Below are 24402 nucleotides of genomic sequence, written 5' to 3' on the forward strand. Positions count from 1 at the left end.
AACAGCTTAGGCTTTATGCAGACATAAGACTGAAATCCTGCCTGCAGCCAGGTTCCCTCAATAAAACTCGCTAAAATAAAAAAGATTTTATTTTAAGAGTTTCATATTACAAATGAATAGCTGCTGGTCGAAGCACTGATAAACACAAAGCAATGTATAGAGCTGGGAAAATCCCTGGGCTTGTTTTCTGGGACAGCATCAGCAATGCCCCTATGTGGGTTCCATCTTTCTTGGGGACTTTCTCAGCACACAGTGTGTGTGCCCTGCAGCTCCTTGTGGGAATACTGATGCACGGGTCCTGGCAGAATCTTCAGCCAAACCTCTGTCAGCTGGGAGCAGCAGTATGGGAAAGAGTGGCCAAGGCTGGTTCCATCTGGCACAGGCCTGAGGCCTCTGGCCACATTATTTTCATTGTACTTAGCACTGAATGCTTCATAGTGCTTGAGAAGGCTTTGTCTTTATTAGTTTTCACAACAGTCCATGTTGTAGGACATCTTTAATATTAGATTTCCCATTTTAGAGTTCAAGAAGCTGCTGATCAGAAGGCTTAAGGGACTTGTCCATCATCACCTGGAAAATGAGTATTTGACCCAGGATTAGATTGCATAAATATGCCTGGGTCTCTAATAGCTGCATAGTCCACATAGAGCATTGCCATTTTCTCTCAGAACCTAAGGGAATACTTTTCTCATCTCGTAGGAACCCCTGTCTTCCCAGGGCCCAGGGTAGCCCCTGCCAGTCTTACCTCAGGACATGAACTTGGTCTGAACTGCTGGAGGCACTCTTTTTTTTTTTTTTTTTTGAGACGGAGTCTCACTCTGTCGCCCAGGCTGGAGTGCAGTGGCGAGATCTCGGCTCACTGCAAGCTCCACCTCCCGGGTTCACGCCATTCTCCTGCCTCAGCCTCCCGAGTACCGAGTAGCTGGGACTACAGGGGCCCGTGGAGGCACTCTCTTCTTTACTGAGGTTGGGCTCAGCTCGGCTCTTCATTCTATGTCACACAAAAAGACCCATGAGGGTTTGAGATGAGCTTGTTTTTTATTTTATTTATTTATTTATTTATTTATTTATTTATTTATTTATTTCTAATCTGCAATACTAGTACATAAAAACAAAACCTTAGGGAGCATAAACTGAATAAGCCAAAGCTAAACTTATAAAGCAATTCAATCTGATATGGCAAAATATGAGTCATCTTCCATGTACAAGACCCAAGGATGAATGAAAACAGTCCTGACACTCCAGGAGTTCACAGCCTTCTGAGGTAGACAAATGCACACACACTCGTCTGCACTACAGGGTTCACTGCATAATTGTTACACAAGAACTAGAAACTACATGTTAAGTGGGCCCAGAAGAGGAAGGAGACACTGATTCTGACCAGGGATGTTTGGAAGCTGTCTCTGAGGAGATGGGAGGGGCCCTTGACAAGTCAGACTTGCAAAAGCAGAAACAGAGGTCCCGAGTAGTGTGATTCGCCCAAGCTCAGAATGCATTTCTTCATCCATCATACCAAATAGCTTCAGAATCATTATCTGAATGTTACGAGGGAGATATGGTGTATTGTAAAATTGAGATGATTTTTATTCTCAGCTCTATTTTGCTAAAAAAAATATTCCAGGAATAAGGCAATGGCAGAAGTGACCCATTTTTCTCATTTTGCATAAATTTGTATTTAAATTCTCACTATTGGGGACTTTCATAATAATAAGATTTATCCAGAGCCTTGCATTAGTGTTAAAGAAAGACGTTCATTCAGAGGAAAATTTTCAAAAAGATCAACATGCATTGAAATCCATTTATGTTTTCTATGTTTCTAATTGGCGTTTCTTAAAATATTTGCTAATTGCTAAATTATTTTAGCCAAGATTAAATCCCCTGGTTTTTCTACTTATTTGAGTTAGTACCAAGTGAATAGATAAGGCGAAATCTATTTCCTCCATGGAAGTAGATTAAGAGGTTATAAACATAAGATTAGACCTAACTACAGTATTAAGCAGGAGAAACTGGTCATAATGTATCACAATGAGTTTTTTCCATGTTCAAAAATAGCATACTTGTCAAAGCACCGGGGCATTACACTGAGAGATGCTTCATAAATACTTTCTATTAATATCTCCCCTTTAAAAGTAGGTTTCCGAGAAATGTCTAATACAAAAACTTTGTTCTGCTTAGACAGATGTTCTCAAGTGTTCTTTGTTTTAAGGTATCTACTTGTGTGGAAATTTCTGCTTAAAACCAGTACTTTGAAGATGGATGTGGTGGGTCATACCTGTAATCCCAGCACTTTGGGAGGCTGAGGCGGGCAGATCACTTAAGGTCAGGAGTTCGAGACCAGTCTGGCCGACATGGTGAAAACCCCATGCTACTAAAATACAAAAAAATGAGCTGGACGTGGTGGTGTGCACCTGTGGTCCCAGCTACTTGAGAGGCTGAGGCAGGAGAATCCCTTGAACCCAGAGGGCAGAGGTTGCAGTGAGCCAAGATTATACCACTGTACTCCAGCTTGGGCAACAGAGTGAGACTCAAAAAAAAAAAAAAATCCAAAAAACAAAAACACCAGTACTTTGAGATAAGATATTGGGTACATGTGAATCTGACAGACTGTATATTTAATTTTGTCCAAAAATCTTAAGTCATCTGATTATACATAGTATTGTATACAGTGTTTTTCCGCTGAGAGCCGTACAACCCTAAGGTTGATGAATTCAGGCCAAGCTCCGTGGCTCATGCCTATAATCCCACCACTTTGGGAGGCCGAGGTGGGAGGATCACTTGAGCCCAGGAGTTCAAGACCAGCCTGGGCAAGATAGTAGGACCCTGTCTCAAAAAAAAAATAAATAAAGTTAATGAATTCAGTCATTTGATTAATCATTATTGAATACATATGATGCACCAGGTATTGTACTACATGCTAGTGCTTGCTTTAAAGAAGCCTACAGTTTATAGAGTAGACAAACAAACACTAAACATACAAACAACACTCATTGAATGTGATGAAAACTCTATTTTCTTGAATAGAAATGGCACAGGTTATAAAATGCACCATTTAAAAAAAGTCACTTAGAAAAACTGTGGCCAATTAAACTATGACACAGTTTTGATGATAAGATTCAGCCCAACTTCAGCAATGTTAAAATATGAAAAAAAGTATATATCAGAATCAGCGAAATGCAGTACTCTTAAGGAAAAACAGGACTGTGTTAGACTATCACAGGGAGATCTTTAAATAGAGATGGCCTCCACTCTGAGATACATTTTAGCTCGTACCTTAAGAATAAGAAGTTGGTCCTACTTCAGCCCAAGAGGAACGTTCCAGGCAGCAGGAAGAGCCTCAGGTCACAGAGGCATGTTTGAGGTGACTAAATTATATTTCACAGGTTTGGTAGCAGTTGTCTTGGGGCTTCTTCCAAACCACCACTGTTTTATTATAGAATTCTAAACCATTGAGGCATCTCCCTTTCCACATGGTCCTCTGCAGCTGTTGTAGCTTTCCTGCTGTTGTTGTGTGTTCTGCTTTCAGGCTGCTCATCGGCCCATCTCCTCTCATGACTGCTGCTCTGGGGACCACCTCTCTGCTCTCCACTGCTACCACTCTAGCCTGTGGCCTGCTCCTGGTTGAAGAAGCCATCAATCAAAATGAATACCACTCTGGAAATCTTGGGTGGCCTGACCTGATATTTTCGCATAGTGGCCACAGATATTTTAGGCCCCCAAGAGGTAGTCTTACTCTTTCAATTTTACTGGCTCCACTGTTTGAGGAACTTGGAACAATTTCCCCAGGGACTGGTCTGGAGGTACTGTTGAATAACACCACATTGTTTTTCTTCCTCCCCACTAAGGGCCCGTTGATGTCTCAAGACCAGACATAAACCTTTTGGTGTTTAACTCACTCAGAATGAGAGCCCTGCTTTCCCTCAGCACTCTTGCCTTTCGAGGGTGGGGCCACATGTTTTCTTCCTTTATTACTGGGGACTTTTGATCCTGGTTTTCGTTATTTGTCATTCCCAGGAGAATTTAGTACCCTGTGTCTTGGTAAATTGTAAGACCACTGTGGATTTTGGAGTTGAGACTCATTTCCCTATCCCTCCCTTCAAGAGAAGAAAGAGAGAGAACACCCAAACCCTTCATCGTTGCTCACTCACCTGTCCAGAGCCTATGGAACAGTCATTGGGGCAGCTGTCATGAGCTGTCCACACAGCTTTTCTGAGATATTGACAGTCTCATTAGGAAGTGCTTATAACTCCCTGCAATGGTTTGAATGTGTCCTCCAAAGTTTATGTGTTGGAAACTTAATACTCAATACAACAATGTTGTCAGGTGGGGCCTTTAAGAGGTGATTAGAGGCCGGGCGTGGTGGCTCAAGCCTGTAATCCTAGCACTTTGGGAGGCCGAGACGGCCTGTAGTCCCAGCTACTCGGGAGGCTGAGGCAGGAGAATGGCCTGAACCCGGGACGCGGAGCTTGCAGTGAGCTGAGATCCGGCCACTGCGCTCCAGCCTGGGGGACAGAGCAAGACTCCGTCTCAAAAAAAAAAAAAAAAAAAAAAAAAAAAAAAAGAGGTGATTAGATCACAAGGGCTCTGTCCTCATGAATGGATTAAGGTTATTGAGAGAGTGGGACTGTTATGCAAGCAAGTTTAGCCTCCTTCCTGTGCACTGTCTCTTTTTCTCTCTGAAAAAGAATGGAAGTTATTAGATGCTTTTTTTTTTTTTCCAAAAAGAACCCTGGCTCCTCATACGATCTCTACGAATTTCTTCACATCCTGTTCTAACTCCTCACATTCCATTCCTCCTTCATCTTATGTAACCTTACTATAGTTTTCATTTTCACCAAGATTTATAGTGACTAGTCAAAATGATTTCATAAAGGATGTTAGCCATCGTGACCAGTTGGCATGTGGTTAACCACTCTTCCACTCTTAACACACCCTTGGCTTCCCTGACACCATGTTCTTTACATTTTTTCCCATACCATTGGGTTTTATTTCACTCCTTTTGGGTTTTCTTTCTTTGCTCAACTCCTAAGTTTTTGAGTATTCTATAGGCTTGATTTTGGTTTCTCTGTTTGTTTTGTCTTTATCCTCATTCTAGGCACTCTCATAACCACCAAAATTATGACAATTTCCAAATTTATTTCACTAGCCCCACTAAGATCCAAACTTACATATCTAACCTCCTCCTTGATATGAAATTTGATAGCTAATAATCATTTGAAACCAAAATTCTTGATTCCCCTCTCAAATCTGTTCTTGTCTTTATCATTTCAGTAAATGACAGCTACTTAGTTGTTCAAGCTAAAAACCTAGAAGTCCTTATTGATTCCTTCCTTTCTGTCACCCCTGTGTCCATCCATCAGCAAATCTAGTCAACTCACCCTCCAAAATGGATCTCAAATCTGATTATCTCTTTTATTCTCTACCTTTACTCTCTTAGTCCAAATAACTGGCTGCAGTAACTATCTAACTGGCCTCCATGCTTCTATGTTTGCTCCCCCTTACAACCCATCCTCTACATAGCATTCAGGGTGATTTTTTCAGAAAAATGTCACTCAGGGCATGTCTATTCTCTGTCATTTAAATTAAACAAAATTCAGCTTCTTCGCTTTGTGTAATTTGGTCTCATCACACAAGCTTTATCCATTTGAGATTTTGTTTATTTGTTACCAGGTCCAAAGATAGATCCTTTCATTCTTTAAATGCAGATATACCTTTTCAAATAGATCCTTTCACTTTCGACTAAACCCCAGTTTTGCTGGCAAAAGAACACTGCTTTTCCTTTTTAGGAACTGGTTGTGGGCAGGTTTAAGGGACTGATAGGATGACCAGATGTGTAGTGGAGAACCCCAGTGTCATTGCACAAATGCCAGCCTTCCCCATGTTCATGGCTGAGCCTAGTTAAAACTGTAGGGGAATTAAAGTTTTCTTCAGCGCACCAGCCATTTTTTTTGGGGGGGGTAATTATTGGTGGGAATGCCGTATCACTATCACCTGCCTCTCCTGCACTTATTTGCAAAGTTTATAGTGCTTTCTTCTAGGCCTCCATAAAAATTTGTTCTCATAATTTCTATGTGTGAAATGTAAACCCAAAAGTATCCGAGACAGGTCTCAATCAATTTAGAAAGTTTATTTTGCCAAGGCTAAGGACACACCCAAGACACAGCCTCAGGAGGTCCTGACAACATGTGCCCAAGGTGGCAGTGTACAGCTTGCTTTTATACATTTTAGGGAGACATAATAATACATCAATCAATACATGTAAGATTTACAGCAGTTCAATCTAGAAAGGCAGGACAACTCGAAGAGGGGACCTCCAGGTCATAGGTAGATTTAAAAATTTTCTGATTGGCAATTGGTTGAAAGAGTTATTATCAGTAGAAAACAATGTCTGGGTTGTGATAAGCGGTTGTGAAGTCCAAGGTTTTATCATGCAGATGAAACCTCCAGGTAGCAAGTGTCAAAGAGAATAGATTGCAGATGTTTCTTATCAGATTCAGAGTTTGTGTTGATGTTAAATGCTGGTCAGCTTTTCCTGAATTCCAAAAGGGAGGAGGGTATAATGAGGCATGTCCAATCTGCCATTCCCATCATGGCCTGAACCAGTCTTTCAGGTTACCTTAGGAATGCCCTGGCCAAGAGGAGGGTGTCTATTCAGATGGTTGGGGGGGGTCATAGAATTTTATTTTTGGTTTACAGAAATCATCTGTAAAAATGTATTAAAAACAACAAAACAAACATTTTGCATTTGTTTTTAAAAGATAGCCATGCCTTGTGGCTCATACTTGTAATCCCAACACTTAGGGAGGCCAAGGTGGGAGGAACACTTGAGGACAGGAGTTCAAGACCAGTCTGGGCAAAATACCGATATCTCATCTCCAAAAATAACAACAACAACAACAACAAAAATTAGCCAGGTATGGTAGCATGCACCTGTAGTCCCACCTCCTCAGGAGGCTGAGGTGGGAAGATCTCTTGAGCCTAGGAGTTTAAGGTTATAGTGAGCTATGACGGCACCACTGCACTCCAGCCTGGATGACAGACAAGAAAGAAAGAACAAAAGAAAGGATGAACAAAAGAAAGAAGGGGGAAGGAAGAAAGGAAGGAAGGAAGGAAGGAAGGAAGGAAGGAAGGAAGGAAGGAAGGAAGGAAGGAAGGAGCTCATTTGACAAAGACTCCCTTATTGAGCAAATGTAGTCAGGCTCCTCTGAGCCCTCCTTTTGACTAGACTTTATCTTTGGCCCAATCTTTGGCTTTCCCAGTCTAGTTTTAGCATTGGATACTGCTTAGCCAGTTTATAGAGAATCCCACCACCTTTGATATCTAACCAAGCTCTCCTCCATACCCTTGATGTCTAATCAAGTTCCTCTCCCCCAATGTCCTTGATACTTAACCAAGTCCCTCTTTAGTATGTTTCTATCCAGTGACTCCCTCATCATGCCCCTTGGATATATTCCCACTTATTCCTGTTGTATTTATTTATTGGTTGGTTTTTGAGGTAGGGTCTCACTCTTGTCACATAGGTTGGTATCCCTGTTGTATTTAGAATTGAATTCAATCTCTCTCCTTTATTGCAATAGTCTTGAGTAAAGTCTTCCTTGCTATTTTTAACAAGTGTCTAGTGCAAAATTTCTCTTCAATGTATTGATTCTAAGCACCTCTTTTTAACTTTTAAATTATCATTAATACTCCCCCAATTCCCCACAGTATAGATCTTCTCTTCTCACTAAGTTCTGACACATTAATTATTTAAGCAAGTTTATTATTATTTTTAAAATCATAGACATCTATCTATTCCTTGATCTCTGTTCTTTAGAGCTGCTTCACAGTTGTAATCCTGATATCTCTTTCGCATTGCATTTTGGGGATTCTTTTTGCCTTTTTCTTATGTAGGATTCCCCTATTTAGTTCCCCCGTCATCTTCTTTTTAATTTTTTAAACAAATTTTTGGGGTACACGTGAAATTTTGTTACATGTGTGTAACGCACAGTGATTAAGTCGGGGTATTTAGGTTGTCTATCACCTGAGTACAACACATTTTTTTGTTAACTATAGTCACCCTACTCTGCTATCAAACATTGCTTTTATCTCTTCTATCTAACTGCATGTTTGTACCCTTTAACCTATTTCTTTTCATTCTTTCTCCGTTCCCCAATCGCCTTTCCCAATCTCCATTATCTCTTTCCACTCTACCTCCAGGTGATCAAGTTTTTTAGCTTCCACATGTAAGTAAGTACCTACAATATTTATTTTTTTATGCCTGGCTTATTTCACTTAATATGATGACCTTTCATGTTGCTGCAAATGATATGATTTCATTCTTTTTTATGGCCAAATGGTATTTCATTGTGTATATTTACCACATTTTCTTTACCCATTCATCCATTGATGGGTATTTAGGTTTGTTTCATATATTTGCTATTGTGAATAGTGCTGCAATAAAAATGCAAATGCTTTGTATCCCTTTATCCCTTTGATCTATTGGTTTCGTTTGGATAGGTACTTGGTAGTGGGGCTGCTGGATTGAATTCTGTTTTTAGTTTTTTGAGAAATCTCCATACTGTTTTTCTTAGTGGCTGCACCAGTTTACATTCCCAAGAACAGAGTAACAAGTTCCCTTTTCTCCACATCCTCATCAACATCCATTATTTTTTTGTCTTTTTATAATAGCCATTCTGACTGGGGTGAGATGATGTCTCATTGTGGTTTTGATTTGCATTTGTCTAATGGATTAGTGATGTTGAGCATTTTGAGCATTTTTTCATATACCTGTCGGTCATTTGTATGTTGTCTTTTGAGAAATATCTATTCATGTGCTTTCCCCCACTTTTTTTTTGAGACTGAGTCTCACTCTGTCACCATGCTGGAGTGCAGCGGCATGATCTCAGATCACTGCAATCTCTGCCTCTGTGGTTCAAGCGATTATCCTGCCTCAGCCTCCCAAGTAGCTGGGACTACAGGTGCACACCACCACGCCCAGCTAGTTTTTGTATTTTTAATAGAGATGGGATTTCACTGTGTTGGCCAGGATGGTCTTGATCTCTTGACCTCATGATCTGCCTACCTTGGCCTCCCAAGGTGCTGCGATTACAGGTGTAAGCCACCGCACCCAGCCTCCCCCACTTTTTAATGGAATTATTTGTTGCCTTTTTTTCCTGTTGAGTTGTTTGAGTTCCTTGTGTATTCTGCATATTAGTCCCCTGTTGGATGAAGTTTGCAAATGTTTTCTTCAGTGCAACAGGGTGTCTCTTCACTTTGTTAATTATTTCTCTTTTGTGCAGAAGCTTTTTTTTTTTTTTTGCTTAATTAAGTCCCATTTGTCTACTTTTATTTCTGTTATCTATGCTTTTGAAGTCTTAGTCATACATTCTTTGCCTAGACCAATGCCCAGGAGAGTTTTCCCTAGGTTTTCTTCTAGTATTTTTAGAGTTTTAGAGCTTGTGTTTAAGTCTTTACTCAACTTCAAGTTGATTTTTGTATATGATGAGAAATAGGGGTCTAGTTTCATTCTTCTGAATGTGGCTATCCTATTTTTCCAGCACCATTTATTTAAGAGATTGTCCTTTCTCCGATATGAGTTCTTGGTGTCTTTGTCAAACATCAGTTGACTGTAAATATGTGACCTTATTTTGGGGTTCTCTGTTCTGTTCCATTGGTCTATATGCCTATTTTATACCAGTATGATGCTGTTTAGGGTATTATAGCCTTGTGGTATATTTTGAAGTCAGACAATATGATGCTTCCAACTTTGTTCATTTTGCTCAGGATTGCTTTGGCTCTTGGGTTTTTTTTGATTCCACATGCATTTTAGGGTTATTTTTTCTAGTTCTGTGAAAAATAATTGACGTTTTCATTAAAATTGCATTGAATCTGTAGATTGCTTTGGTCCATATGGCTATTTTAACAATTTTAATTCTGATCCATGGGCTTGAGATGTTTTTCCATTTGTTTGTATTATCTTCAATTTCTTTCATCAGTGTTTTGTAGTTTTCCTTGTAGAGATCTTTTACCTCTTTGGTTAAATATATTCCTAGGTTTTTGTTTCTTTGTATGTTTTTTGTAGCTATTGTAAATGGGAATGCCTTCTTGATTTCTTTCTTGGCTAGATCGTTATTGATTTATAGAAATACCACTGATTTTCGGGCATTGATTTTGCATCCTGCAGCTTTACTGAATTCATTAATCAAATCTAAGAGGTGTGTGTGTGTGTGTGTGTGTGTGTGTGTGTGTGTGTAGTCTAGGTTTTTCTAGGTGTATCATATCAATAGCAAAGAAGGACAATTTAACTTCCGGTTTTCCATTTTGGATGCTGTTTATTTTTTTCACTTGTCTGATTGCTCTGGCTAGGACTTCTGGCATTGTGTTGAATAGGAGTGGTGAAAGTGAGCATCCTTGTCTTGTTCTAGTTCTTAGAGGAAAGGCCTTCAACTTTTCCACATTCAGTATGATGTTAGTCGTGGGTTTGTTGCATATGGCCTTTCTTATTTTGTGGTATGTTCCTTTTATACATAGTTTCTTGAGAGGTTTTTTTTAAATCATGCAGCCATGTTGAATTGTATCAAATGATTTTTCTGAGCTATTGAGATGATTATGTGGTTTTTGTACTTCATTCTTTTGACATAATATATCATGTTTACTGACTTGCATATGTTGAACCTTTCTTGTATCCCTGGTATAAATCTCACTTGATCATGGTATATTATCTTTCGTTTTTTATTTGTTTGTTTGTTTGAGACAGGATCTCCTTATGTTGCACAGGCTGGAGTGCAGTGGTGTGATCTTAGTTTATTGCAACCTCAACCTCCTGGGCTCCAGCAATCCTCCCACATCAGCCTCCTGAATAGCTGGGACTACAGGTGGATGCCAGCACACCTGACTAATTTTTGTATTTTTTGTAGAGATGGGGTCTCACTATGTTGCCCTGACTGGTCTTGAACTCCTGGGCTCAAGTAATCCTACCACCTCACCTTGGCCTCTGAAAGTGCTGGGGTTACAAATGTGATAATCCCATAGCAAATCCAACAGCACATCAAAAAGATAATACACTCTGCCAGGCCCAAGGGTATTATCTTTTTGATGTGCTATTGGATATGGTTTGCTAGTATTTTGTTGAGGATTTTTGTGTCTATGTTCATCAGAGATACTGGCCTGTAGTTTTCTTTTTTGTTGTCTCCTTGTGGTTTTGATATTAGGGTGATGCTGACCTCATAGATGAGTTAGGAAGAATTCCCTCCTCTCTGATTTTTTGAAATAACTTCAAGAAGATTCATACTAGTGCTTTGTACATTTGGTAGAATTCAGCCGTGAATCTATCTGGTCCTGGACTTTTTGTTGTTGTTGCCTTACTCATTCAATCTTACCACCTGTTATTGATTTGTTGAGATGTTCTATTTCTTCATGATTCAATCTGGGTAGGTTGCATGTTTTCAGGAATTTATCTATATCTTTAGGTTTCCAGTTTGTCAATTTATAATTATTCATCATAGTCTATGATGATCTTTTGTATTTCTATGATGTCAGTTGTAATGTTTCCCTTTTCATTTCTGATTTTGTTTATTTGGATCTTCTTTCTTCTTGGTTAGTCTAGCTAGTGGTTTATCAATATTGTTTATCTTTTTGAAGAACCAACATTTCATTTTGTTGATCTTTAGTATTTTTTTAAGTCTCTATTTCATTTAGTTCTGTTCCAATCTTTATTATTTCTTTTCTTCTGTTAATTTTTGATTTAATTTGTTCTTGCTTTTCTAATTCCTCAAGGTGCATTATTAGAATGCTCATTTGTAATTTTTCTGCTTTTTTGGTGTAAGCATTTGTTCCTATAAACTTCCCTGTTAGCACTGCTTTTGCTGTATTCCACAGGTTTTGGTATATTTTATTTTCATTTTTTTTCAAGAAATTTTTTGATTTCTGTTTTAATTTCCTCATTGGCTCCATGGTCATTCAAAAACATGTTGTTTAATGTCCTTGTATTTGTCTAGTTTTGCGAGTTTCTCTTAGTATTGATTTTTAACTTTATTCTATTGTGATCTGAGAAAATACTTGATATGAATTTGATTTTTAAAAATTTTCTGATACTTGTTTTGTGGCCTAACATATAGTCTGTCTTGGAAAATGTTCCATGTGCTAATGAGCAGAATGTGTATTTGGCAGTTGTTGGATAGAATGTTCTGTAAATGACTAAATAAAACCTACTTTAAATTAGATTTTTTTGGTGTCAATTTTCTGTCTAGATGAGCTGTGTAATGCTGAGAGTGGGGTGTTGGGAAATCCCCCACTATTACTGTACTACAGTCTATCTCTCTCTTTAGATATAGGAATATTTGCTTTATGAATCTGGATGTTCCAGCCTTGGGTGTATATATGTTTAGAATTGTTGTATTCTCTTGCTGGATTGACTTTTCATTAATATATAATTATCATCTTTGTCCTTTCTTTTCTTTAACTCTTCTTGATTTAAAGTCTGTTTTATCGGATATAGCTACTCCTACTCACTTTTGGTTTCCATTTGCATGGAATGTCTTTTTTCATCCCTTTGCTTTCAGTCTATATGTCTTTACTAGTAAGATGAATTCCTCAAAAGCAGCATATAGCTGAATCATTTAAAAAATATCAATTCAACCATTCTGTATCTTTTAATTGGATAATTTGATCCATTTACATTCAAGGTTACTATTGATATGTGAGGCTTTGTTCCTGTCATACTACTAATTGTTTTCTGGTTTTCAACGTATTCTTTGTTAATTTTTTTCCTGTTATTGTCTGTCATTGTAGTTTGGTGGGTTTCTGTCATGGTACCATCTGAGTCCTTTCCTCCATTGTGTGATTGTTTTACCAATGAGTTTTACAGTTTGATGTGTATTCATGATGGCAAATGACATTCTTTTGCTTCCAGGTTTAGGATGACCTTGGGCATTTTTGGAGAGTTGGTCTAGTGGTAATGAATTCCCTCACCATTTGCTTGTCTAGGAAAGACTATTTCTTCTTCATTTATGAAGGGTAGTTTTGCTGGATCTAATATTCTTGGCTAGCAGGTTTTTTTTTTTTTTTTTTTTTTTTTTTTTTAGCACTTTGAATGTATCATCCCATTCTCTTCTGGCCTTTAAGGTTTCTGGTGAGAAATCCACTGTTGCTCTGATGGAGTTTCCTTTAAAGTAACTAGATACATTTGCTGTTTTTAGGATTTGCTCTTTATCCTTAACATTAGACAGTCTGACTATAATGTGCTGTGGAGAAGAATTTTTTGTATTGTGTCATCCTGGGATTGCTGAATTTCCTGTATCTGAATGTCTAAACCTCTTGCTAGACTTGGGGAGTTGTCATCTATTATTTTGTTAAATAGATTTTCTAATTCTTTCATTTTTTTATTTGCCCTTGGGGATATCAACAATTTGTAGATTTGGTCTCTTTACATGTCCCAAACATCACAAAGGCTTTACTCCTTATTTTTGTTTTCTTTATTTTTATCTGACTGAATTATTTCAAAAGACCCATCTTCAGTTTCTGATATTCTTTCTTCTGCTCGATCTAGTCAATTGATGAAATTTTTAAATGTATTTTGTATTTCATTCAATGAATTATTTACTTCCAGAATTTCTGTTTGGTTCTTTTTAAAATGTCTATGTCTTTAGTACATTTCTGATTCATATTCTGAACTGTTTATCTGACTTCTCCAAGAATTCTCTTGTATCTCACTGAACTTCTTTAAAATCAGTATTTTGAATTCTTTATCTGGAATTTTATAAATTTATTTATTTTTGAGATGTCATTCTGTTGCCCAGGCTGGGGTGCAGTGGTGTGATCTTGGCTCACTGCAACCTCTACCTCCCAGATTCAAGCAATTCTTCCTGCCTCAGCCTCCCAAGTAGCTGGGATTACAGGCGCCTGACACCATGCCCAGCAACTTTTTTTTTTTTTAATTTTTAGTAGAGATGGGATTTCACCATGTTGGCCAGGCTGATCTTGAACTTCTGGTCTCATGTGATCCACTCACCTTGGCCTACCAAAGTGTTGGGATTACAGGCATGAGCCCTGAGCCCAGCCTATAAATTTCTTTTTGATTGGGATATGTTGCAGGAGAATAATTTTGCTCCTTTTGAGGTTTCATTTTTCCTTGCTTTTTTACGTTGATATTTGTGTATCTGGTGTAACTGTTGCTTCTTCCAATTTTTTGAAATTGCTTTCTTAGGGAAGGACTTTCTCCTGAAGGTGTATATAATGTTGTTGGTTGGGTAGGGCATTTTGGCTTTTCTTTTTGGAGCATGCAGTATTGTAATTTCTGTATGACTTCTTTGGCTATAAACAGTATCAATGGTATCTGTGATTTACTCAGTGGCTTAAGATGTGGTTATTATTTGAGACCGTGGTGAAGTTTTGCTGGGGAGTAGGATGCCATGGACCAGTCACCAGGTCTCAGTGGTGGCAGCAGTGAGCTTAGCATGCCTGTTCTTTGGCTTCAAGGCAGCTTGTGCTGTCACCAGTGTTATTGGGTTCAGGAGGGTAGTTGGGGGAGAAGACTAGGATAGAAGACTTGTACTCATGCCCCCAGTAATACATTCAAGTGCTGACTGTGGGGGTGATCCCCAGGCTACCAGGGTAATACTCAAATGTGGGCAGCAGTTGCTGTACTGTAGGTTTGCCTACAGGGAGGGTGGGGCCTCTTTCAGCTGGAGCAGTATAGGCAGGTAGCTGGAGAATGCAGTTTACTCATACCTTAGTCCCATAGAAGCCTGCAGGAGCAGAGGTGAGATTTGTCCTCGAAGCACATAAAAGTGCCTGTGCTTCCCCTCTCCCTCCTTCCTTGGCTTGGTGGTACAGGGACAGGGTCATCCCCAGCCCTAAGTCATTATGCAGACCTTTGGAGGATAGATTCTCTGAATGGCACCAGCTATGGGCTTGCTACTGGGGAGGGCAGGGTCCTTCTCAGCTGAAGCAGCATAGGCAGGTAGCTGTGGGTAGATTGCTTATCATGCCTTGGTCCCACTGCAGCCTACACAAGCAGCAATGGGATTTGTCCTAGGGGTGCATGGGAGCACCCAGCCTCCCTTTCTCCTTTGCCTGGTGGTGGCAGTGGCACCATTAGCCCTGGCCCTAGAGCAGGATGCAGACCTTTAGAGGCTAGACTCTCAGAATGGCACCAACCATGGACCTGCCACTGGGGAGTGTAGGGCCCCTCTCAGCCGGAGCAGTGCAGAGAGGAAGCTATGAGGAGTGCAGTTTGCCTTGGCCCCGCAGCAGCCCACAGCAGCAATGGTGGGATTTGTCCTTAAGGTGCATGGAGGTGCCTGGCCTCCCCTCTCCCTCCTTGGTTTGGTGGTGCCAGTGACAGTAGCAGTTCTAGGGCAGTATGTGGTCCTTTTGGGGTTTAGCTCTCAGGATGGCACCAAGCTGCAGCTGCGCAGAGTTCATATGCCTGTCGGACTCTGTGAGTTCATTCTCTGGAGCAATGCCTCTTGTTCAATCTCTAGTCAGATCTCTGTTAGTTTTTAGGCCCACATAGATTAAGGCATCCTCCCATAGCTAATAGCTTAAAAAACTAGTGGGAGAGTTGAACCCTGCGAGGACTAGAGGGGGAGTCTCTCTTTTATTCTTTTCCTAGGAGCTTCTCCCTGCTCTCAGCCAATCCTGGCTGAGGAAGTGGCCTTGCTTCCCTCTTCTTACTTGCTTTTGGTGCTTCCCTTCACATCTCTGTTAAATCCCAGTGTTCTTAGATGAGCTTTTTAAAGTGTGAGTATTACTTGTTATTTTGGTTTCCATCTGTGGAGGAGGTGTGTACTAGCTGCATCTAGTCAGCCATCTTTTTCTGTTTTCCTCTTTCTTGGCCATTTTAGTAGAGTGCATCTTCTGGGAGCTTCCTGAGAAGGGATATATGATGTGGCAAATTATTTGACATTCTTCCCATTGAGAGGGGTATATATTTCCCTTTCTCTTGAATTTGGACTGACTTGTGACTGCTTTGACTAATACAGTATGACAGAAATGGCACCATGTCAATTCTAGTCTCAGCCTTTAAGAGGACTCACAATTTCTGTCTTGTCTTGGAACCATGTAAAAAGTCCAATTAATCTGAAGTAGTCCAGCTGTGAGAAAGCCCAAACTAAACATGTGAAAAGCTATGTGGAAAGAGAGAAATGCCCAGCAACCCCCAAGCTGTTCAACTCACCCATCTGAGATAATAGACGTTGAAAAATAGAGACAATCTGTCTCCTCTGTGCTCCATCCAAATTCTTGGAATCGAAAGATATAGCTGCTTCAAGTCACTAAGTTTTGAGATCTTTTTTATGAAGCCACATAAAGCTGCAACATATAGGAAATAATTTGAGACCTTGAATGTCTTGAAATGTCTTCTATTTGTCACTTATTTAATAGTTTGTATGGATATAGAGTTCTTGATTATTATAATTTTTCTTCAGAACGTTGAAGGTATTGTTCTGTCATCTTCCAGCTTCAAGTGTTGCTGATAAGACGTCTGATACCATTCTGATCCATATATCTTTGTATGTGATCCAAGCTTTTGTTTTGTTTTGTTTTCCTCTATGGAAGTTTTAGGTTTACCTCTTTGACCCCAGTGTTGTGAAATGTCAATCACGATATGTTTTGTTGTAGGTCTTAGGTTAAACTTCCTCTATCAATATAGGGGAAAAAACCAAATAAATTGTTTTTACCTACTATACTCTCAACCCTCAACACAATAGATGTGTTAGTTTTTTCCTGCACTGACTAATTCTCTGACACCAACTGAATGTTCTACAGTTCAATTCAATTCTGACACTAACAGGAATTAGCTAAGATCCCATAGGTTAGGAGTTCAGTCCCACAAGACTGCTTCCCCACTTCAGATATCAGTTGCAAGTAGTTCCTCAAGTTACCCACAACTTCTGTCCAATTTGGCTAAAGATCAGAGGTTCCCATAACCTCCTCCTTCAGTTTGATCCTTTGCTAGAATGGCTCATAGAACTCAGGGAAACACTTTACTTACTATTGCTGATTTATTCTAAGAGGATACAACTCAGGAACAACCGGATGGAAGTGATGCATAGGGCAAAATATAGAGGAAGAGGTGCAGAGCTTCCATGCCCTTTCTGGGTTCACCACCCTCTACATGTTCAGCAACGTGGAAGCTCTCCAAACCTTGTCCCTTTGGAGTTTTATAAAGGCTTCACTATGTTGACATGATTGATTAAATCATTGACCACTGGTGATTAACTCAACCTTCAGCTCCTCTTATCACTTGATTGGTTCCGCTGGCAACTATCCCCTATCTTGAGGTTTTCTAAGAGTCCCCAGCCATTAGTTCCCTCAGCGGAATACAAAAAGGCACATATTACTTCAGAGATTCTGAGGGTTTTCTAAGCTATGTGATAGAAAATGAGGCAGTGATCAAGTATATGTTTCTCATTAAAATATCACACTCTAGTTCCTCCATCTACATCCTAGTTTTCAAAATTGTGTTGTTCTACCCCTCTATTACTATCATTCTCTTGTAAACTAATTCCTTATTAAGCCATCTAGTATAATATTAATAGGATTAGGGAAACAGTGGTTATAATTGTGTGTGCAGGTGACCTGTATTTCTGTTTTGTATGCTGTATTATTTAGAATTATTTGTTTCACATTGTCTCCCCTATGAAATTGAAAACTCCATGATTAGGGACCATTCTCTTTTTCACTACTGTATCCTCATCTCCTAGCACAGTGCCTGGCATGTAGTTGTTATTTAATAAACATCTCTTAAATAAATGAATAAAGAAATGCCCAAGGCAGGAGGCTGGAAAGATGGCAGGGACAGACACTTCAAAATAAAACATCGTAATATCCCTCATCATTTTGTCTAGACCAGTGATTCTTAAAGGAGGGTAACTTTACCAGCCAGAAGACATTGGTAATGCCTGAGGACATTTTTGATTACCAAAATTAGAAGGTGGGACAGTTTGCTATTGACATCTAGTGAGCAGTGTCCAGGGATTCTGCTAAACATCCTACAATGCGCAGCACAACTCCCTACAACAAAGAATTATACAGTCTAAATGTCAGTAGTGCTGAGGCTGAGAAACCCTGGTCTAGACCAAGCACTAATATATAGCTAATATTTATAATTTGGTATTTCTTAAATACATGGCCCATTTTCAAAATACCACAAACATGGGTCAAACCTTCTACCTTTATGCCTTTTTTGGTGTATGGGCTCAGTGGAGAAGTACCAGGTTTGAATAACCTATGGCTCACCCCTTTACAGTAGTTGATTTTACATATTCCCTGCCCCCCGCTTTTTTTGAAAGCTAGGATTAGTGGACAAGGAAAAGAGTAGAAAAGAAATACACAGAGTCCCTACTTAATTCATTAATTTTCTTCCTACCTTCAGTGGTAAGTAGATTTAATGGTGTCTTACATTGTTTCTCAGCTGTTCCCCTATCTTCTCAGAGAAAAGTGCCTACCAGGCTATTCACAATAACGAAACAGGGTAATCATAGCACTCTAAGACTGGAAGGGGCCTCGTTTTAAGATAAAGTCATTATGCCTCATGTAGCTAGCTGAATATAGAACTAGAATAAAAATTTGGGTTTGTACTACAAGGTAGCTGTATTCTGTTGTAGCATGTTCTTTGAATTAAAAACAACAGCAGCCACAAAACTCTGTTGACTACACAAATCTACCTTCAACAACACAGTGAATAAAATGCTTACCCTATTCTACTTTCATAAAAACTGAAATCACCTGGGGCGACCATTCCATGTTATCCAACCATACCAAATGCTACACCACAGACAGTTGATTATGACCTTGCAGACAAAGCATGGATTTGTAGTTATATGTTGTGACATGCAGCATATTTGGGAATCTTGCATAAACTATGTTTTGATGACAGCTATGTTTGCAGAATGAATTCATTCAGGCTAAACTCAGCGGTTAGTCATGGTTGGTTATTTAATGCTTTACCACTCCCCAACTCCACCTCTCTCTTCCAAATTCATCATTTAAGTCCAGACAAAGTTGGCACAACATGGATGTTGTGCCTTCTCCTCTGCAGTTCTTGTTCCCCTAATGACTTGTTATAAATTCAAAGCTAACCATTTTGCTTTTGTTACTCTCTCTCTAGAAGCTGGATAATAATATGGCCTCCTTCATCATTTTCTTCTCCCAGAGTTTTTTTTTTTTTTTTTTTTAGATGAAGTGGAGTATAGTGGCACGATCTCAGCTCGCTGCAACCTCTGCTTCCCGGGTTCAAATGATTCTCCTGCCTCAGCCTCCTGTGTTGCTGGGATTACAGCCGTGTGCCACCGCACCTGGATAATGTTTTGTATTTTTAGTAGAGACGGGGTTTTGCCATATTGGTCAGGCTGGTCTTGAACTTCTGACCTTAGGTGATCTGCCTGCCTTGGCCTCCCAAAGTGCTGGAATTACAGACATGAGCCACTGCGCCTGGCCTTCTCCCAGAATTTCTGAAAGCCAGTAACACAAAGGTTCTTTGACATCTTCAGATAAATGAAAGCCCTGAACCAAATCCATGGAGTCTCTGACTACTTCTTCCTTCACAGCTCTGTATGATGAGCGTTCAGTCATTCCTTTCTTTCTCACCTGGCCTAAAGGTGTCCTCTGCCTCCAGGCTCTGCAGTACTTCTTTAAGCCTGAATATTTAATCACACGTCTGGGCTGGATTTTTAAGAGGTCACTCAACCTTCTCATTGGGCCACAGACTGGAGTGGATAATCCGCCATCATCTGTGACCACGGAATAGCTTTTAAGCTCTTTTCATCGCCAAGAGGGAGCCTGGATACTGGCTGCTTTTCTATCAGTCCCCCACTGAGCACTTCCTCCTTCCTCATTTATGTTCATTTTCTTGTATCATTTATGCACGTTACTTCTCTCCACTAAATGTAGTTCCTTGAGGACAGGACTCTATCCATAGAATTGCCATGACAGCCAGCTCTATGGTTTGGCCCTAATGGGTTTAAATAGTATTTGTGCTAGAGTGATAGGGGAAGTTATATCAGATGTGCTCTATGCCCTGGTTCTTATTTCCCTATTTACCTTATTTATCTGGTGATTTCCTATTTATGTAGCTAGACCAGGGGGCATTCATTTCTTCAGGGGTTTTCAATGATGGGATCAGAAAGGAAAAAATGCAAATTCTTGCAAAATAAATTTAACATCAACATCTTTGTCCTAAATATTAAGATGGGAAAAATTTTCAAGGATAAACAAGTAGGTAGAATCATTTTTTCTCCTTCCTCCCCACTTTCCCTACCAGGTCAAGATCCCAGCAACTAAAGATAGAGAAAGAGTGTGGGAGGATCAAAACAATTTAGGAAATTAGTCTGGCCAGGAGCAGTGGCTCATGCTTGTTATCCCAGCATTTTGGAAGGCCAAAAACGAGAGGCTCACTTGAGGCCAGGAGTTCAAGACCAGCCTGGGTAACATAGTGAGACCCTGTTTCGATAAAAAAAATTTTTTTTTTTTTAATAAGCCAGGCATGATCATGTGAGCCTGTAGTCTCAGATCTTCAGGAGGCTGAGTGAGGAAGATTGCTTGACTCCAGGAGTCTGAGGTTACAGTGAGCTATGATTGCGCTACCGCACTCTAGCCTGGGCAACAAGGTGAGACCCTGTTTGTAAAATGAAAAAGAAAAGAAAGAAATTAGTCTGTCTGTGGACCTTGTCTCCTGCCCCAACCCCAGAGAGCTTTAGGATATCTCTGATCTGAGTTTACCTGGTCTTTCTGATCTCTTCTGGAACTCATCTATGACTCAGAGAAAGAGGGTAGAGATAGCATTGAGGGTGGAAGGAGCACAGTGAGTGCCTGTGACAGTTCAAGGTTCTTTGGGGAGCCCAGAGGACTATAGATGACTGATCTTCTGGTTCCATAAGAAAGTCTGAGAAAATAGGGACAGAAGGAGAGGGGAGAAAGGAGAGAGAGTGGGGGAGAGGGGAAGATTAAAGGAGAGAGAGAGAGAACCCACTACCCAGCAAACATATAGAAGGAAAAGGTAAAAGAAATAGAGAAAAAGGAGAGAGAGGAAAAGGAAAAAGGGAGGGAAAGAAATGGATTACTTTCTCTCCCTGGCTTGAGTTGAGACTTTCTACAAACTAGGAAAGGGTCGTCTGAGAGATATGTAGTAAGTAGACCAAAACTGTTTCGTAGACCTGAAACAATTGGTTGCCAGCAATATCATATCAGTTAACCTAATACCACAGGCAGGGCTGCATGGTAACTTTCAGGAGCAGTAGGCACTTCCTCCTTAGAAAAAAAGTAAAAAGTATATTTTATGATTAGGTTAGAATAAAGGTGAATATATTAACATTACATATTAAAACACGTTCTTTGACCTAAAACTTTATTTTTTCCTTCTGATTTCTAAAGAAATAAAAATCTGTTCATGGGCCCTAAATATATTGTGAGTCTCTAGTCACTGTGCCCTTTGTGCCTGCTGGGGATCTTGGCCCTGGCAACAGGATGAACATGGGCCACTGGAGCCTGGAATTCTGCCACTGAGAGATTCCCTGGAAGCATGGCTTTCTTTTCTCTCCTGGGTTCCATGGATTCTCTCCTTCTCCCCAGGTATGGTGTGCTAGTCCCTCTTGCATTCCTATAAAGACTACCTGAGGCTGGGTAATTCATAAAGAAAAGGGGTTTAATTCACTCACGGTTTGGCAGGCTGTACAGGAAGCATAGCAGCAACATTGGCTTGGCTTCTGATGAGTGCCTCAGGAAGCTCACAATCATGATGGAAGGTGAAAAGGGAAGCCAGCATATCACATGGTGAGAGCAGGAGCAAGGGACAGAAGGGAGAGGTAGTAGACTTTTTTTTTTTTTTTTTTTTTTTGAGACAGGGTTCCACTCTGTGACCCAAGCTGCAATGCAGTGGTGCAATCACGGTTCACTGCAGCCTTAACCTCCTGGGCCCAAGCAATCCTCCCACCTCAGCCTCCCAAGTAACTGGGACCACAGGTAGGTGCCACCATGCCCAACCAATTTCTTTTTATTTTTTGTAGAGACAGGATCTCACAATGTTGACCAGCTGGTCTCAAACTCTTGGACTCAAGTGATCCTCCTGCCTTGGCCTCCGAAAGTGCTGGGATTACAGGTGTGAGCCATTGCACTTGGCCTCCAGACTCTTTTAAACAACCAGATCTCACGTGAACTAACTGAGCAAGAACTCACTCATCACCAAGGGGATGGCACTAAGTCATTCATGAGGGATGTACCCCCATGATTCAATACCTTCTACTAGGCCCCACCTCCAACATTGGAGGTCATGTTTCAACATGAAATTTGGAGGGGACAAGTATCCAAACCATATCATATAAGTTTCTCCTGCATTGACCTTTATACAGGTAAATAAATGCCTCTAATCTCGAACCCCAATCAGAAAGTCCCTCATGTCATTAGTAAGGATAATTCCATTTCAACTGGAAACTAATTGTAAATGCAGGGCTTTCGTGCTGCTATGTGTATTAGCTTGACAATCCAGTTGACAGCTGCTCACTCTAATATTGCAAAAAACAAGCAAAACCTCAAAGCATCACTCTCACCATATGGATACAGAGCTCCTGACCACCATGCACATTGTGGCTAGTGACCAGGGAAGGGAACTAAAAGCTCGTCTTCATTGTTGGGTTCATTCACATATTGGCAAGCTTGCAGAACTCCCACCCATTTCCTTCTCCACTAATTGCCCTACTAAGACTGCAGCAGAAAACACAATGGATCCTGCTCTGAAAACCACAGGGGCTCATAGGAGTGAGTGACATTTTATTTCTCTGCCCTTCAGGAATTAGCCTCCTTACTGTCAGACCAGCCGCAGAACTTTCTCCCACTTATCCCTTAGATGTCAACCACCCACACTTCAAATGACCCTGGAGACTGATGTGACTGGGATGATTTGACTGCATGTAGGTCAGAGCTGCCTCCAGGCAACTTGTGGGGCCAAGGCTTTGTGGCTAAAAGGAAGTGAGCATTAACACATCGCTTAGAACAGCAAAGAGCATCATCTGAAGATCATCATCTGAAAGATCATCATCAAAAGAGCTGTGAATATCACTGATCTGATAATTGGGTATTTTTGGTACCACACACACACACACACACACACACACACACACACAGCCCTGCTTTTGTGGGAACTGCACTTAAATTGATGTGGGTGGAGGTTTTACTGAACTGAGTAATTCTTAATCTTTGGAGTATAACACCTAGTCTCCTAATTCCTGTCCTGAACAGCATGCCTAATACAGTATTTTAAAATTAAAGATAATTAAATTTGATTTTGTTTCAATAATTATTTTGACAGTTTTAATATACCTTTTGGGATTGTTTGTACCATTGCAGTCTTTTTCAAATCCAAGACAAATGAATTTTTCTAGCTATTTATCCTATCTTTGAGTTAAGAACATAGGTCCTTGCATTTCAGTTTAATAGGTGATCCTTTAAAAGTTGTTTATTTATTTAGAAACAGGGTCTTACTGTGTTGCTGGCTGGTCTTGAACTTCTAGGGTCAAGTGATCCTCCCACCTCAGCCTCCCAAGTATCTTGGATTACAGGTGTGAGCCACTGCACCTGGCTCTAATAGTTGATTTTTGAAATCATATGGAAAATTTCAAGTTAATAAAAATTTTTAATTAAAAAGTATGTGCACAATTCACAGATGACCAGTCTTTTGGAATTATTATAGAATATTTTTGACAATAAAACTATGCTGAACTCAATCTTTTAATGATTATGAAGATTTTTCTGATTGTAAAATTATGAAAGTTAATGTCCATTGTGATATTGATGTGAGTCTAGGTCAATGTGGAGTTCTGGAGACAGAATAATACCTAAAGTAGATCTGTTTTTCACTTTGGGAACTGATTATAACACCTAGAAATTATGTATATATTATTTAATCAAATGAGATAATGTATATCAATAAACCAAGCATTGGGGCTTGGCACATAGTATTTTTCAGTCAATAAGAGAAGAGTTTGAATATTAAATTATTTACGCACTGGGGAGTAACTTCCTAGATCTATTTCTCTATGTGCTTCCTCTCTGTCAATCTCACTCATTCAAATACTTATTAAGCATATACTACTAATGTTATGTTGCATCGATTATATGTCAGACACATAGTCACATTTTATTAACTCTAAAATTGTGATCAGTTTTAACATTGCAGGTGGCTTACAAATACTGTCAGTTAGAAGCAGTCGTAATGTACTAGTTGGCTGTTCTTTTTGATGGCACAACTGGATAACTGAGCCCCTTCGTGTTTCTGTCAACCGACCTTTATGTTTGAGGAAGACATATGAATCAGGGCCATTGTTTGAAATCTAACCTTTGGCAAAAATCAATAAGGAACTAGCCCTCAAACTTGCCTAATAGTGGGTGTCAGCAGCTTGGATGAAAACTCCCAGGGATAATAGTGGAGTACTC

General features: G+C 39.9%; 1 protein-coding gene and 1 pseudogene across 2 annotated transcripts in view; one reads left to right on the top strand and one right to left on the bottom strand.

Moving 5' to 3' along the window:
- OSTC (oligosaccharyltransferase complex non-catalytic subunit) overlaps positions 1–24402 on the bottom strand; it is a 148978-nt gene that overhangs the window by 106045 nt on the left and 18531 nt on the right. The window lies entirely within an intron of this gene.
- On the top strand, positions 3118–23617 carry LOC126954959 (uncharacterized; annotated as a pseudogene). The gene is made up of 4 exons (XR_007725763.1): positions 3118–3797; positions 10893–10922; positions 22007–22072; positions 22760–23617. The product of XR_007725763.1 is annotated as an uncharacterized LOC126954959 (transcript).

The sequence above is a fragment of the Macaca thibetana genome, chromosome 5 (assembly GCF_024542745.1).
Source record: "Macaca thibetana thibetana isolate TM-01 chromosome 5, ASM2454274v1, whole genome shotgun sequence".
Taxonomy (NCBI): Eukaryota; Metazoa; Chordata; class Mammalia; order Primates; family Cercopithecidae; genus Macaca; species Macaca thibetana.